The 17,735-nt window shown below is 40.5% G+C and overlaps 1 protein-coding gene across 4 annotated transcripts in view; it reads right to left on the bottom strand.

Annotated features, from left to right (window-relative positions):
• Positions 1-17,735, bottom strand: part of LOC115242733 — a 238,973-nt gene that overhangs the window by 119,192 nt on the left and 102,046 nt on the right. For all 4 annotated transcript variants that reach the window (XM_029819250.1, XM_029819249.1, XM_029819251.1 and 1 more), the window contains one exon: positions 11,396-11,496. The gene's annotated coding sequence lies outside the window, so the exon portion shown is untranslated. The remainder of the gene's footprint in view (positions 1-11,395; positions 11,497-17,735) is intronic.

Genomic DNA, 17,735 nt, shown 5'->3' with positions numbered 1-17,735 from the left:
GTGTAGGGATATATACCGACTTTAGTCAGCCAGTAGTACCAGAAACAGGGAGACGAGCCGCGTGGACGACGGATTTACGAGCGCCGAGAGTAAGAAAAGACCCAATGCAGCCTCTCCGCATACTTATATGCACACGTCGGATATGAGTGCCCATGTGTTCTCCTTGATATATCCAATATTTATTTATCAAGATTTTTAATTACTCTTAACGGGAGTAAATAAACGCTCCAAAAATCTTTAGTAATTTAAATAAATGGACCAATTTTTTAATCATGAACCAATCTAATCTAACTGTCAACAAAGGAATGGAAGTTACGTTATCATCATTCGTCGTTTCGGTAAATTAAAGCACTGATGACCGTAGTATCCACCGTTTGTTTTCGTAATCGCAATTCCCTGCGGACTGGCCGACGAATTACACCGACGTGCATTATCACCCGGCGACGCACGTTGCCTCTCGCGCGATGACGGCGCGATACCGACGACAAGTCCTAATGTCGCTCGTGCATCAATTAAGTTATCGCCCTCTCGGGGAGGTAAGTAATATTGGCGTGACCGCGAGGCTGCTGGCTGGCTGGCGGAGGTTCAGCGACGTCGCCATCACCCCACGCGCGTTCCTCGTTCCCTCGACACATCGACGCCACTATCGCTATTAAGACGCGGGTACTCTGGCACCTCAACATCCACCATCATCACCACTACACCCCGGCTGTCGTCGTCGTCGTCGCCACCTTGCCTCCGTCAGGCATCCAGCAAGTCCTTCTCGTCCTCTCCCTCCTCTGCTCCTTCCTTCCGCCTCTCGCCCTCTTGAGAGACGAGGGCCCACTCTCTCGATCGATCTTTATTCTCCGCCGTTCTACAAGTCGACACGCCGCGCTCGCACACTCCTCCAGACGAGTCGCGGGTTCGCCCGTACTCAGTTCGTACCATCGAATTTTTTATCCGATGCTTTTAGCATATTTCACGCGGTTTGTCGAATATCCTCGCGAAGCGGGAATATTCGCCGAAACGAAGGAAACGTCGGTGTTAAAGTGACTCCGACACGAAGGGCGTGATTTTTTAAAATTCGATGCACTTGGCATAGTGTGCTTAAACGCGGCGAAGTGTGACGCGAAATATTTACGATAAAGCAAACAAATGTGAATATATTTAAGACATTCTTTTTTTACGCGAATTAACAATTTTTTATTGCATCGCGTGAGGCACCGCGATATTTTTGAAAAAAAAAAAAACTGAAACGCTTCAGCGTAAGCCGACGATACGTCACGGTAAAGTTCGTGTGTTAAAACGCCGATAAATGAATCGATATTAACGTCCATTAAATAAAGACACGTTCTACGCGAGTAGTGGAAATTTCAACGTATAAATGTAACCAACCGTAGCGCCGCGTTTTATACAACAATACTAATCTTGCACCCTCTCCTCGCCGATCCCCCTTTTCCGCGGTGCAGACACGAAAATCCTTTAAAATCACGCCGAATGCTATGTACATCGATAATGCTCGCAAATGGGCGCTCAGCTGAGTGAAACATTAGCGTTGCAATTAATATTTCGCTACGTGCAAGCACGACGGCCGCAAATGCCATTAATTCGCGCAGGGGCTTAGCGGACCACAAATTTGGAGGTATATACTGGTATACAATTAAGTATTTAAATTGCCCCTCGAAAGTAGACGGCGTATTTTTACATTTTGTCTTTTTCCGTCCGATAATTTCTCTACTATTGAATTTTATTTAAAAAAAATTAAATAGATGATAATACACTTTTATATATATATTACATTGTATATACATAAAGAGCAGACTGCTTTCTGTGGATTCCCTTTTTCTCGCTTATACTATAATTAAGATAAATTTCCTACGGATATTTTTTCATCCACCCGGATTCCACCGATTAACCCTTCCTCCGCGAAAAGGATCGACTCCGTCGGGGGATTTAATTTTCATCGCTCTAGACGCAATAATGCGAAAGCTCCGGGCAAGGCGGCGCGAAAACAGAGCGTTCGATAAATTCATCGCTTCACCGACGCAATAATTTCGTCAACCATTCGCGACGCGACGCGGATGCTGCATGACGGTACATATTTTCATTCCGTGCATGCCGGACACGTTGCATTATGCGGGCGTCAACGTGTACTCGTTACGCCTCGTCGCGACGGTCAGGCGTCTCCTCGTCGCGACGTGGCACCAGCAGCAGTGGTACTTGGTCGTGATATAAGTGTCGTTTCACCCTATTTCGCTCTCACGAGTCGATTTCCGGTTGTGCACTTTGGTATTTTCGCAAATTACACGCGGGAGAATATCGCGTCGCGCTGTAAACGGTGAAGGGAAGATATCACTTTTAAATTTTGCAAGGATTTTATAAAGATATTTAACAGAGAGAGGGAGAGAAAGGGACAATAGGTTGTGTATATATCGATGCAGTAGTACACAATGACAAACTCGGATTAATTACTAGCGGCTATAGTATGCGCATTATATGTACGATTATAGTCAGTTCGGAGTGTGAATAGGGACGTCCCGCTATATAGATCACGCGCGACGCGTCCGGCATGATAATTGAATGGCATAACTCGACGTTGCGGCACGTTAATTAATTCTATAATGTTAGTGTGAAAAATAAATAACATTTCGCGTTAAAATGTTATTTATTACATAACTTGGGACTATGTTAATGCCGTGCAATTTTTTGAAAAATTTTCTTCTAGAAATACATCGCGTGTTGAAACTAGCGACGCTGTTCCATATAAATGTTCCTGTCCAAACAGAGAATAATAAAATCTCTCTCTTGCCATTTTACGTATTTTATCACCGTTACATTTTTTCGAAACTCTTCATCCAGATTACAATGGAAGACACGGAATGGTATCGTTTTCACCGCCACCCGCGTAGTTTACAGCGAGAAGAAAGAAAACAAAACGTCAACTCGTCATAGTCCAACTCGGACTTTAAACCGAATACGAGAAAATTGAGGGAAAGTTGCATGTGCAGTTGCACCGACAGTGGTTCGTGAAGTTAATGCGAGTACCGAGTCGCCGGTTGGATGGGCAGTTCAAAGAGAGCAAGAGAGAGAGAGAGAGAGATGAGAGGATGGAGGAGTGAGAGGAGAGAGATATACAGGGTGAGGATTGAGGCCGTGGCGGTTGTGCCAGCGGAGGGAGGAGTGAATGAACACAGTTTGTTCGGCGACGAACGTTGCGGCTGTCGTCTGTCGCAGCCACACCATCCCGTACACGAGCTCTAGAGGAGAAAGGCTCTCGGGGTGGTGCGGAGAGATAGGGTTGGCGAGGCAGGGCTGCGAGGCAAGCCCGGGCGCCGGAACAATGTTTAATTGGCAATCGTGCCACAAATAATTATCCGTATACGCGGATACGCACGGTACACACACGTGCATACATCGCCATTGGCTTAAGTTGACGCGGGGGCGAATTGTGGTGGAAACCAGTGGCACACACGGGTGACGATAAAAATCGGTGTAGCTCGGCAAACGACCATTGACGACTCCAACGCGATGAAAGCGCGTAAAAAGAGAGAATAGAAGTACGAGACATTTTATACTTACAGATTCGTACAGGTTTTAATAACATGTTATTACGTTTGTTATATTGAAATCTCGTCTTTTTCGTGTATAAATTTTAATTTTATGTCTCTGTAAAAGTTATGAAGTAGATGGTTGGTCAGCGTGAAAAAAATATATAATCCACTGTGTATCTCGCCCTCTCCACCGTCATCTAAATCCTTTCGGAACGAGATAAGGGATAAATATTATCCCTTCAGCGCGAGTCGAAGTTCGGCCGCTTAGAAAAATGGCCGCTGTGAATTATTTGACGGTAAAAATAGCAACCTCTCCCGCGATGAAAGAGTGCCGCCGAGTAAATAAGACGGACGACAAGATAAACGGCGGTACAATGATCCCACGATTTTTATTCCGCGGATGAAGAAGTATAAAGTTACCTTCTTCCCAACCTCTTTGGTATTATTTACTTAACTCCGTGAATCCTATTATCAGTATCGAGGTGACGCAAGATAGGATAGAAATCGCTCGAAAACAAGAATCAAAAATTTCCTTAGAATTGACGCGAACGATTTTTGGGGGGAGGATAATTCTCTCGATTACGCAAACGACCACTCTCCCCGTAACCGCAAAAGCGGTATATAATTTATCCCTCTGGAACGCGGGTGCTACTTGTCGCACGAGTAGCGCAGGACGACTGCCATAAATTTATCCCGCGACTTACCGGCCTCGGGAATAAAAATTGTCCGATCCCTCTTGCGTTATTACTCGAATTGTCCCGTCAGCTTTAACGACCTAGGAGGACGCCGCGAGGAGAGATTTTTAAAAAAATCCCCGCCAAGGGAGTGAAATTACGGGCGTGGCTCGCGCTCCATGGTACCGGAAACGGGAAACCGGAGCCGCACGCGGTAGATTATCGTTAAGACAATTTCACCGTAACGAATATCAAGACCGATTTACATCATCGCCGAGCGACGTGGACAGAGCCTAGCGATGGAAAAGAGGACCTCGTTTCGTCCTGAAGAGGAACGTTGAAGAGAATGTCGAGGGCGGAGATTGGTGTTAGTAGAGCTAGGTTGTCACGCGGTTGGAACGAAGATGAAGTAAAGAAACGACACCATGAGAAAAATAGATGGAGGGAGGAAGAGAGAGAGAGAGAGGAAAGGAAACCGAACGGATGGCACAAAAGCTAGGCGAGAACGAAAGGAAAAGGGCGGAACTCTGCGGGAACGGTGAAAAGAGATAATCTCTGTTCATCTTGTAATTCCCCGGTAATGCCATTATACCATCGGACTCGGCCAGTATTCGCCACATTACCGGCTTACATCTTTGTTTTCGTTCGGTCACCGGCGCGGTATCTGGTCGAAGGAAAATGTACCGGAGCTGGGCTGGAGTCCGGTATGCCTTTATGGGAGACGCCGGCCGGCCGTAATTGAATCGACCGTTCTTAAAGGGCGATAAATCTACTCAAGAAACTGCGTCGTTGGCGCGGCGTGTCCCACGTCGCCATCCATCGACCACGGCCGTTTCTCGTAGTCTCTTTCCGTCGTTTCGTCTCCGCGAATACGTGACGGTTGATATCTCGCGAATCCACGCGAGACTGGTCGCTGCGGCAAAAAGGCGGAGGAAGTGTCGCCGCAACAGCGTTATGCATATACACGTGACATTGTGTACTTGATAATTAATGAGAAAATATAATCGAAAATAAACTTTCTAAAAGCGCTCATATTTTAGTTATCCACATGTCATTTTCATCATGATTATTATAATTATTCTTTTTTCTTCTATTCCAGTCTATTGTAATTAACAAAATAATAATAATAATAAAAATAATAATATATAAAATAATAATATAAATTAATCATTGATTAATTTACTAATTTTTTAATTTTTCAAATAATGAAATCGAAATCGCTGTCACCGATCGTAACCACTTACTACTAAATACAGCGAATACATTATCATAATTATTGACAGTGAAATTCTCCCAATACAAACATTGCCCTCCACGAAATATCCATTCGGGTAATATAATTAGCGAGTGCAGGCTTATTAGGTTTGTTTTCACATGCACGCATCGTCGGTCACGCTAAATACGCGTCGGCGAAACGTAAGCGGGTGATATCAGCATTAATTTTATGCAACCGGAGGGATTGTCTACGACGATAATTGGTGAAATTATCGACGAGTTGAACGATACATGTATAACTTAATACAATAATCAATGAATAACTCGAGGAGGTTACTTTGCACAATTCGTGTTAGTAAAGGCGTATCACGGTAAACGAATCATTACGGTCGATTCCACGATCGCACGAAAAAGACGGGATTTGCGGCTTTCACGGAAAACCATTCATCCCGCGAAAATGGCCCTCCGAATTTGAATGCGAATCCGATGCTCGGTCACGAGGATCGCCGGCATTATTCTCCGATAATGGGAAGTAGCTCTGTCGTTCGGGAAAGTTTGCGTGCGGACACAAATTTTTTTTTTTTCTCTCGATATACGATCCTTCTAATAGGTTTCCTAATAGGCCTTAAAATCGAGTGAAAATCCTATTCTCAGATAAATATACGCAATATTATAATCATCCGATTAAGAAGTGCCGAAAGACAGTCTCAGATATTCCATTAATCTTTTTTACACAATTATTATATCATTGCATTTGCACTATTATTATTAGTATACGTTGCGCGAAAAACGTAGTCTAATGCACGATTCATTAGACATTCGCGATAATTCGAACGTTTATTTAGGTGAATCTTCTTGCGCTGCGATATCAGCGAATATGCGGCGTGCATCATGTGTGCGCACATGTAACAACGTGGTATTTAGAGAAGCATCTAATTATGCGGCGTGATAACTGCTCAACGAAAACCGCGAATAATGGAGCGCTAATTAGTCGCTGTGCGTTTAAATGAATAAATCTAGTACTTGCCATTGTGCTAAAAAAAGAAATAAAATTCTTGGCAGAGGATGCTACTTTTTATACGCTTTTCGAACAATGTTTCGACAAATTACGACCTCGAAATGTCAAAGTTAAGGCTATGATACATATAAAAATACAGTTTATATATGATGGCAGAATTCTATCTTTTTTAAGACATCAAAAATAAAATCTTCGAATAGAATTATCGATAAAGTGTCTACATGTAATTTTTTTGACAATTTCAAAGCTGATATACGACGGTTAAATTGGCTACGAAGAAAAAGAACATCATTCTAGCGTTATTTTCTACGACATCCATGAAAATTCGGAACTCTATGATACTTGACATAGTTTCTTCCGAATCAAAGTGTGTCGCGTCTGATGGCAACAGCCATTAGGAACTAACATGTTGCAACGTAACGGTTGATGTAGCTTATGACGCTGACGAGAACTGTAACCCGCACGGCCAAATTTGGCGCACTCAGGTTCACCATGCGGTTCGAAACTACCCACTCTCATTACATGTCGCCGCAGAATGGGCTAATCTGCAGTGTCGCCCAATGAATCGTCAAATCTGTCGCCTGGCGCAAAATCACCAGAAATGACCGCAGTGATTCAAATCTATATTGGTTTTAAGGAAAGACCACCTCTCTTTCATCCCTTGTTAAATCGGCCAAGTCAGGGAAGATTTAAAAACAGGACAGAGAATTATGAGTGAAAATTATGAGGAAAAGAGTGAAACGCTAAACAAGAAGGAGATAAGGAGATAACGTAAGGAAGAAAGAGAGACAAAAAGGACCGGAAGCACTTTCGACGCTGGTGAAGCTTTTCCTGATTTCGGGAAAGTTGGATAACGGCAAACCGATCGTAATGGTACCGATAAAGACGCTATCGATGACGACGACGCAGAAGCGCGAAGATTCGAATCTATCGGAGACGTTATTTACTCTCCGAAGGCTCTGCCCCTATCTAGTACCTACGCGTCAATTCAACGCCGCCCCTTCCACGTTTTATCCGCTCTTCTATATCAATAGTTCTGATGATAATTGTGGCTGCTAATAAAAAAGCGCGGCAAATTTTTTAGGGCAACGGTACATTCAAACATTTCCGTTTTCCTTCCGCTTCTCACTCCACATGCTTGTGTCGTACTCTCTTGGTTCCGTTTCTACTACCTGTCGACCGGTCTGTAGGAACAATGGACAGGTACCAGAGCGCGCGCGCGCAAGTGAGCGGACAAGTGTCCCGGGAATTACCTATTGTTTTTCCCAGCTCCGAAAACGCGCAGGGACCATCGGGAACATTAATGCCTCTCGTAATAGAGGGAGGCACGTAATACGAGCCGGGAACGCGGCGGCAGATGCTCGCGCGTAATCCTATGTAGTCTCGCCACACGTTTCGAGAGCATCGTCTACACTAGAGGTGGTGAGCGAAATTCGACACTGCTGTAGTTACGATGCGCAGATGCAAAGTACACGAAGCAAAATATACTTTTGTACTCAAGAAACAGATGGATACAAGTCCCAAAGAAAGACGATAGCTTAGTCTCTCAGTGTAAGTCTATGAAAGTTTAAAACCGCGTAAAAACGCGCACTTTCAAGACACATTTTGAATAAATGTAATTAACTTATGTGTAGAGAGAGCACAGATTCTGATATTTACTTAAAAAGCTTTCATCTCTAAAAGTATATGACTTGTTTATATATAAAAAAATATATAAAATATATTTAAAAAATATAAAAAAATATGTAAAAAAATATATTTAAAAAATAGAGCAATTTTTTTTTTTGAGAAAACATTCATACATATGCACGAATAAACTGGCAATAATTATTGTCTCTTTTAGATTTGTTTCCATTCTAAAATGTACGCGTCGTTAGTCGCCAGAACTCCCACTGCTTCTTTAAAATGCAAGCCGGATAACATAACTGACTACTCTTGTACCCTCGCGGCTACAGAAGGCTGGGATAAAGGGAAGAAGCCGAGGATATAGAAACAACACAAAATACGAGGATAAAAAACAAAAGATAGTAAAGAGTGACGGAAGGAAAAACGTTTGACCTACCGAGGTCGCTGTTTATGCATACTGTTCAAAGTATACAATGTGTCCTGCTGTTGCGAAATATGTGAATATTTTATCAGAGCTCTCTCCCCTCCGTTGCAAAGTATACAGTACGGAAAGTAAAAACATAAAGAATCTTTCAAAATATTTGATACACCATGTCGCGTTTAGAAATTTAATTATCGCACGATATTGTTACTTTACTTTTATTTTAGAGAAACGCGATCAATAAGCAGCGCGACGAGAACGTAACCTTCTAACAAGTTTCGATAGATATTAATCCCGTAAGGGAGCTTTCCCCGGTGAAAAGTCACGTTCGCTGATCATTTTATGTAGTATATCTAGTATGTTTTTATTTGAACTGGGTCATTGCTAGACTGCCTGGCTCTCCAGGAAGCACTCGTAGAACTCCGGAGGCACTTAAACATCTCGACGATGCCGAGGAGTTTATTGCGTCTTTGACACCGAAGTGCAGTCAAAACCCATCCTCGTCGACGTCGCCGTCGTGGAACTACGATACGCGGCAGCTGCTGCAGTAATGCCGCTTCCGCGTACCTTTCCGCATCGCGACGAAGGAGAATTCGACGGACAGAAGTTGTCGTTAACCGCTGCGCGAGCTTTCGTGATCTGGTAATTCAAAAAATGCGAGAGCTCGCAGTCGAGCACCCGCTCGTTCTGTCCGCATTATCTGTAATATCGTTCGTACCCGTTTGCAGTTATTGATCGTAGCGTTCTCGAAAGAGAAAGAGAGAGCCTCGAAATAAATAATAATTACGCAAAAATGGTGGAAAATACAAACTGGAAAATCTTCGAAATTCACGTTACGTGTATTGTAATTTATTATTATCTCTATATCAAAACCATCATGTTTAATAAAAATAGTCATTAAATTAATCATTAATCATTAATCTAATATTATCTATTAATTAATTATTAAATTAATATTGTCTAGATTGCGAATGCAGATGATCCGATTAGTTTCTTGTTATTTGCCAATCGTACGAGATACTCGCGGAGCTCTTACGTTTCGATTATGTCAGCGCAGAGAATTCGCGTGTTATTATACTTGGATTAAGTAGGAGAACTTCCGCTTCAGAATTTCAAGTAAAACGCTCGAAAGTTAGAGCACCGCGACGGAGTGGCTATTAAGACTGCTTCAAAAGCGCAAACGCCTTACGCTCGAGCTGCAAGCACGTGTGCAACGCTTCATACATGCTCTATCTTTCTTTTTTCTCTCTCTCTCTCTCTCTCTCTTTCTTTCTTCTTCTCTCTCTCTCTTCCTCTTTCCGTATCTCTCTGCGAAGCGACAAATACGTTTGCAAACTGGGTCGCCAAGACGATTATCCCCCTCAGATGTAACTACCATTAAGGTACGGATAGATACGGGCATTATTATCACGCTCGAGAGATTCCGCGGAGTCGTAGCCAAATCGAGAATAGGATACTTTCGATTGCTCGCGACCATCCATTCCCCGGAGTTATTTCTACAAGACTTCCTACATTGTTGACTCGCGCTATTCGCAGTACATACGCAAGCAATAAATCCGTATACCGGTATAAGTTGCCGTTCCACATACGCAACGTTCTACAATTTCCGTAATGCGCTTTTACGAATGTCGAACATTTTGCGGAATAAATTTACGGAGCAACAATGCGAAAGCAACACTATAAGGAGCAAGGAAATACTGAGTATGTCCGCGATACATTGACGTATCCACGATTAATATCTTCTCATTTCGATTATATGATTTCTTCTTCTTACATCGTTAATGCATTTTTGACAATGTAATAAAAATTTATTTTAACAAGTTATTATATCAATTAATCAGGATAAAAAAGGTAAAATTGAAACATGAGAAAAATACATTCCGGAAAGATCCAATCGATATAGGTTCCGATAAAAATTTTTTTTCGGATATCAACCACGGCGAAAAAGTGGTCGGAGAAAGTGGAGCCGTGCGGAAGAGTTTACAGCTGATTGCCGTGAAATTTATAGCGGATAAGAAACGAGGATGCTTGGAAAATCTTCGGAAACATTACCAAATCGGCGCACGTGAGCGCGAGTAAGTCGCGCCAACAAAGAAGGTGGAAATGTTATATAAAGGTGGAAGGTGGAAGACAGTGGGAACGCGCGAGATGAGGAATCGAGCGGGAGCGAAAAAATATCCTATGAATTCGTGAGTGACTTCGGATATCACGTTCGGTCCCGCCTGGCGAAGATTTTCCACGACTTTGTAGTCCGCGATATATCCGGAGTCCGCTTGCAAGTTTAAACCACACACCTTGCGTCGTACGTGTTGCAAATGTATTCCACGCATAACGCGCAAAGATTCTCCGCACATGCCGCTGTACTATGGTTGCTGCAATTTTTTAGAGCGGCCCCGCAAAATTTAAATTTCGGGATGTCACGATTTTATTCGTTAAACACGTCCAAGCTTAACAAAGCTTGTCAGTATATGTATTAATTGAAAAAATTGATTGATATAATTTATATTTCAAAAAATTCTTTTCATTTATCGTATGAATGTGAATTCGTAAATATTTTGTAAATTTCGTCCTATAATTTAGATCCATCAGCTCGATAACTTATATATTTTATTAACCCAATAAGTATTATCTTTATAGAGGCCCTGATCCTAAATTACAAATTCGACGGGGAATTGGTGCCATTAAATGTAATTCAAAATGTGCCAGCGTAATTAGTGGGTTGCGATGAAAACGCATAGATCGTACCGATTAAATATCTATGTTTCAATTTATGCTCGATTTTCATGCATAGCTATCGGAAAACGTAATTACGCTTATGACATTTAATGCAGAGTTATGTAATTACACGTCGAGCTTTGTACCCGTAATATATCATGCGAAGTCTAGTCAAACATGCATAATCGCTTACGTCTTTATCCAACGGTTATTTGATCATCCTATTTATCCCGACTTCGTATTCTGGCGATGATGCGCCTCCTCTCAGCCTCTCAGCCTTCAGCCTCGATTCCCCTGTAACGAAATAAAAACTGATTAGAAGGGTCAACGATATCATGTTTAATTTCACGCGATAAAATTAGCGAAAATGTATTATTCCTCTCTAAAAGGATTAAATATTCACGCATCAAAATGATATGAAACACACATACACGTGCATGCCTACGCATAGCAAAACCACAAATTGGATGCATAACCGCGAACGAGTAATCATTATACCTTCATCGTTTCAAAGTACAAACATCCGATGATCATTATTCGATTAATATACCAGAGAAATTTGAATCGCGCTCGCGATTCTGTTATCCCGATAATTTCACGCATAGAGATGACAGAGATAAAATAAAACTCGGGGCTTTCAACTTTAGACTCTGGCGAATCGAAGCGAAACGCGTTTTCGAGAAAGGAACGAGCCCGGGCGTTATTCACGAGTCCGTCGAATATCGACAATCTCGTTCGCGCAAACTTTACAGGAATACTCGCAAGATTCTTGCGCGACGTCGCGACGGCGTGTACTCTGCTGAAATTAAAATCGATACTTGTGCAGAAAGAGGGATAGAAAGAGAGAGAGAGGGAGAGAGAAATAGAGAGAAAAATAGAGATAACGTTTGGATTTTACTTCTCTCGCTCGCGTTTATAAAGCCGTGTAAAATCGCCGAAGAAGGGAACGTTTGGATAAATAATCATTCTGCAGAGTGCGAGTCTTCTGCGTCGGGGAGGAGAGGAGGGAGAGGGAGAGGGAGGGGGGAAGGGAGAGAAACGCCCGATAAGGTGGGCGAATAACGAAGTGGAAGAAGCGAGTCGTAAAGCAGCGGGAATAAATAGTCGAGCGTCAAGTCGGCGACCGAAGTTTGCGAATGCGCAAATCCTGAGGGAAGTCTTAAACGAGAATTCCGCGTGATCGTCTCCCCTCTTCCTCCTCCGATTCCGCGCATTCTTCGTATAATTATTTTATCGTTACAAAACGACATCGTCGCGCTGAAAGTCTGCAATTTCGTTCGATGAATCGATCATTTCTCATTGCATTTATTTAATATATAAATATGATAAATAAAGAAATGATCTATTCAACACATTCCCATAGTTGATGAAAAAAAATAATCAAAAATAGATTAGAAAGAATAAAAAAGATGTTAATAATATAATCGCTGTCCAATAAAAAAGAAATAAAAAGTGGAGATTTCGAGAGCGCATAAAATGTACGATCTTATGCTATGTGACAATACCTAGATATGATTTCTAAAAGAAAAAATGGTGGTACTCGCACGTAAATGTTCGGCAAAGTTTACTCATTGATGTTCCCTTACTTGAGTGTTCTAAAACGAAGAAAGTTGAGCGGAATTCTGAATGGAGGAAGGTGCGAAGCCGCCTCGCGAGAATAAGTGGCGAAATGCTTGGCCAGAATTTACGAGCAATACTTTTCTACCGCAAATTCTCCGGATATTCGTGAATACCACCGCATCCCCGAAATCGCAGTTTTGTATACTTAATATAGTTCTGTCCCCTCTTATATCTGGCATATAATTGTGTTCTTTTTTTAAGAAAATAAACTGCAGAATAATCCGGAATAATGATAGCTTCTAATTGCTATAAACAAAGTATAAAAATTATGTAAAAAGAAATATATATGATAAAACATTCCAGCACTCGTTTTATATATAGTGTATTAAATTAATCTAGACTCTGTTTTTTTAAATGTCAATATACGAAATTTGTGTTTTCTCGAGAAAAATTCCAATGCGACGAATTTTTACGAGATTGTCTTCCATTGACTTCGTAATTTTTATGTTTACGCACTCTGAGGGAGGAGCATTTTTCTGGAGTGAACTACTTCGTTCCGATGGGGCGGGGTATTCCTTTTATGAGAGAATCCCTTGCAACGGCGTACGCCGTAGACGCGATATTCATACGAATAACATTCAGTTTCCCGGCCGTCACGGAATTTATGAGAAAGACGAACCGCGGATCGGCAAAAAGGAATTGAGAGACCGGCGATAGGAATAAATAGCGGAATATATTTGACGCGACAATTTCAGTTTACGACTAATACATCCTGAAGGAAATCTTGAACGTCAATATATATCCGCGCATCTCACATCCGTTTTCTATGCTCGCTCTCTCGAAAATGGTTTTCTTGCGCAAATAATTCTGAAAATGCTCTATTGTTCGCGTTTAAGAAAGATTAAAGCAGCACTTCTCTCATATAAACAAGATTTTATTTAATACACTTGTCCGCAAATTAAAAATTGTTTTTCTATACTCTATTTGTATGTGTATTAAATAGATTTATAAATATATTTTAAGTATAAATGTACAACACACACACAAACACTATATATATTCATCAATAAAACATCGTACTACAAATACTATCAAAAGAAGAGCATCATTATCAGCAAGTCTAGCACTCTAATAACAATAGCACTGAATTATATAAAGAATGCACAATCCTCCTTTATATAACGTAAATAAATGGACGAGAGAAGAATATATATTATGTTGTGTTTGGAAATTTATTTCGTTGAAATGTCCGCGCAAAAAAAAATACGATAAAGTAGCTTTTATTTTAAGACAAAATTACAGGATAAGAACTTGAAAATATTATCTGCATTCTAATTTTTGTTATAATTCTTCTATTAAATAATTTGTACAATAAATGTACGTAGAAAAATGTGATGGAAAACCAGTCACAGGAGTAATTAATTTTTCTGTTTTGAGGTACATACCCTTGTAGAGCGCAGAACGTTTCTCCATTCGCGCAGCTAACTTTTATTTTTCTTCTCATTTCATCTTGATTCTTAAGCGTCGTTTTCTACTTTACGCGGAAGTGACAGCGAAAAAGAAATAAAATACCGAAAATGTAACCTAAGTATTATATACCGTGGAAAGAGGAGAGAAATTCGCTGGATGACGGTAACGCGAGCTTCGTCTAGAAAATAGAGACTTAAGACGAAGTCCGGGAGTTATAATTGCCAACGCGACACTTTCTGTCGAGGAGCAAGAGAAAGAAAAAAAAGGGAACCAGATAAGATAAAACGTTTTGTCCGTGCATAAAAGTCTAATGACACGCATGACGTGTGATAGTGAACAGAAATAACGGTTACGTAGATCGTAGATAATAAAAATATACGATAGACAAGGAAAGAGAAAGAGCTCAATGGAAAGCCCGATTCATTCAATACAACGCTGATAAGTCAATCAGCCCTTTTCAAATTTCCGACCGGCTCTTTTCTCGTTCTTGGTCGAACGCGCGCGCAGGACAAATAATGAAAAAATAAAAATCATTTTTTGTACACTACTAATCTGGGCCACTCTTTTGTTCTCGTTTGCACAACCGGCGACTGTAATTGTGCTCTTCCGGACCGGCTTGACGACTAACCGTAGCTTTTACAGTGACCGATATGACCGGTTTTACGAGTTTTCATTCGTACAGCGACCCAGAGGAAACTAGTCGCGGAAGCTGTTAAGCTGTGAACGAGCTAAACGCCGATCTAAATCTTGTCGACCACGCCGAGGAGAAGCGTGCAATAATTGATACCTGCTGCAGATAAAATTTTCTATATCGCACGCGAGAGCATTTACGACGTGCTCATGTCTTTTACGTGATGATACGACCGAAGGAATTTAGCGGATTAGATAAGAAAACGTCTCGCCTTGGATGCGAGACCTAGCGCATTTAAAATCAGTAAAGACGTTTTGATCTTCATCTATAGATCGTCATAAAATTTTTGATGTGTGCAAGGATTATTAAAAAAAAAAAAAAAAAAAAAAAAAAATCCAAGTCATTAAAAATTTTAAAAAAGGATTATGTCAGAAAATCATTTTTCAAATTTAATAATTTTATTAGATAAAAAATAATATCCCTTTTTTATTGCAAAAAAACATAGAGCAAAAAAAAGTTGCGCTTAGATTGATGCAACGCTGAAAACGGCACTGTTAGCCGCAGAAAATCGACGCGCGAATTTGCGTCGCAAAAACTTTTATCCCAGGGATTCCGTAATTTCATCCTTGTTGTACCGCGAAACAGAAACGACGCGTCTGAACCAATAATAATTAAAGAACAAAACTCATACCGGTTGCGCGGTGCGCAGATACAAAAAATATTTGCGTTAAATTCAACGAACGAGAAAAATAACACGAGAAAAATAACAAAAACGCAGCACGCTGACGATATGTTTGCATTCGATTCTTTACGAGCTCGTACACAAGCTTCGAAATAATATTGTTTGTAAAAAAATAAAAAAAACGGATTCAAAATCGATAAATTCGTATCCGATATCGATATAAAAAAATATCGTCCTTTTCAGATGTTCCCGAAATCCGATATTACTATGTGAGATCGGATAGTTTTTTATGACACAGTATATATTTCTTTAAGTGTTATATTCATATCTATATAAAATTCTATTTCTACTGAGTACTTTGCCAAGTAATAAAATAGTAATAAATTGCGTATGTGTATATACTATGCCAGTGCGATTAAAAAGAAATGTCGCATTATGAAGAGAGTACATTCACCCTGCCGTAAAGTAACTTAGCTTTACGATGCATCAATCTCGAAATCAACGATCCATTAAAGATGTAATGCAACGCAACGTACTTAAAAACTTGTTTTATGTCGAGAAGAATCGATTTTTAAAAAACACCACCGTCACTTGAGCCGTATTACGTTGCTTCTTTCAGTCAAGTCGCATTCTTAATTAGCAAGCATCCACATTCGTCGAAGACAACGGAGAGACTTCGTTAATGAAACGCCTAAGGCAATGTCAAACGCGAAGAAAACTGGCGGAGGTTACTCGATACGTCGTTCCAAGCTGAGGATATTCGCGAAAAGTTAACAGTCTGATAGAACGGATGGCATATTAAATTCATCAATACAGGAGTGTATGTTTCACGCGCGCAAAAAACAGCAGATCCCCGTATTTTTTTTTTGCGACAGGAATATTAATTTTTGTACTGGGATATATATTTAATTTCTATTTTACGCGAAAAGAGAATTAATATTATTAATTTTTTACATCATAGTTCTTTCATCACATCTCTAAAATTTTGATACGTAAAAAACGCCCGGCATCGCCTATCCCTGCAGACATATTCGGTTCTCGATCTGCCATGTTACATACCGTGTCCGTCCAATTGCCTGCTCTTGTAGCGAACGATATTAAAAAAAAAAGAGAGAGAAAGGGAAAAACAAAACGCGATCGACGTTTTACCGACACCTGTCAGACAGGAAATAACTCTTGTCATTGTTTTGGTAGTCAGCACTAGTGCCGATTCTAAAATTGTTATGTCATAGATATAGTATCGACTATGCAACTCGGCCGTCGTACTTCGTACAGTTACGTGATGACCAATTTGTACGTCATATGTGTTTTACGTCGTACGAGAAGCCATATGTATCATCCAAGATCAAATCCAGATATCGCGCAAGCGATACCAAATCAAAATCGTTTGTAAAGTCAAACGCCTTTATATTCCGTACGTTGTAAAAATATAACGATTCCATAAAAATATTTAGTCAATAATATTTTTATTTTATATTATTATTTTATTATTATTTTATATTATATTTAACAAATAAAGAAAAATGGTAATATTTTTTCTCTTAAAAATTTTCGACTCGTAATAGTTTGTTAGCTTCAGGTCACCCCGTATGCCGTTACTAATGACATACACACAAGCGCGCTGTGAATCGACGGTTATGCGCTCATTACGAAACCCCGGTTCTCTTCTCGTCGACTACGAGAGTACGGGCAAATAAACAGAAGCGAAGCGGAAACCGTCGCGATAAATAAAAAAAAAAAAAAACAAAAAAAAAACAAGTACCCCCCAGAGAGATCAAACATTTCGATTAACGAAGTGCTTGAAACATCAGATGCACAAGCAGTTATCCGCGCTTGATGGATTCAGCTAGAAATTCGACCAGCACTTGGGACGATTTGCACGTCGAAATAAAAACGTGTATCGCACTGATTTTAATTGTAAGAGCTCCTCTTTATCTCCCCACGTGCGATTGAATTTAAATGATGCGCAATAACGCGTAATATTTAATTAAAGAGAAAAAGATGGAAAGAGAGAAAAAGGGAGAGAAATGTACACGAATGGGAATAGAAAAGCGTACTTTAACCTTTCGAGTGTTAACCTCGGTGCCACCATTTTCCATGCGACAAATGTCAGACTGTTTTGCCAGGAATTATACGAGTGAACACTTTAATTATAATTTACACATATATTTAAAATATACATATAAATTA

The sequence above is a fragment of the Formica exsecta genome, unplaced genomic scaffold (assembly GCF_003651465.1).
Source record: "Formica exsecta isolate Colony F162 unplaced genomic scaffold, ASM365146v1 scaffold62, whole genome shotgun sequence".
Lineage (NCBI taxonomy): Eukaryota > Metazoa > Arthropoda > Insecta > Hymenoptera > Formicidae > Formica > Formica exsecta.
Note: the sequence above shows the minus strand (reverse complement) of the source record. Positions and strands in the feature narration are given on the sequence as shown.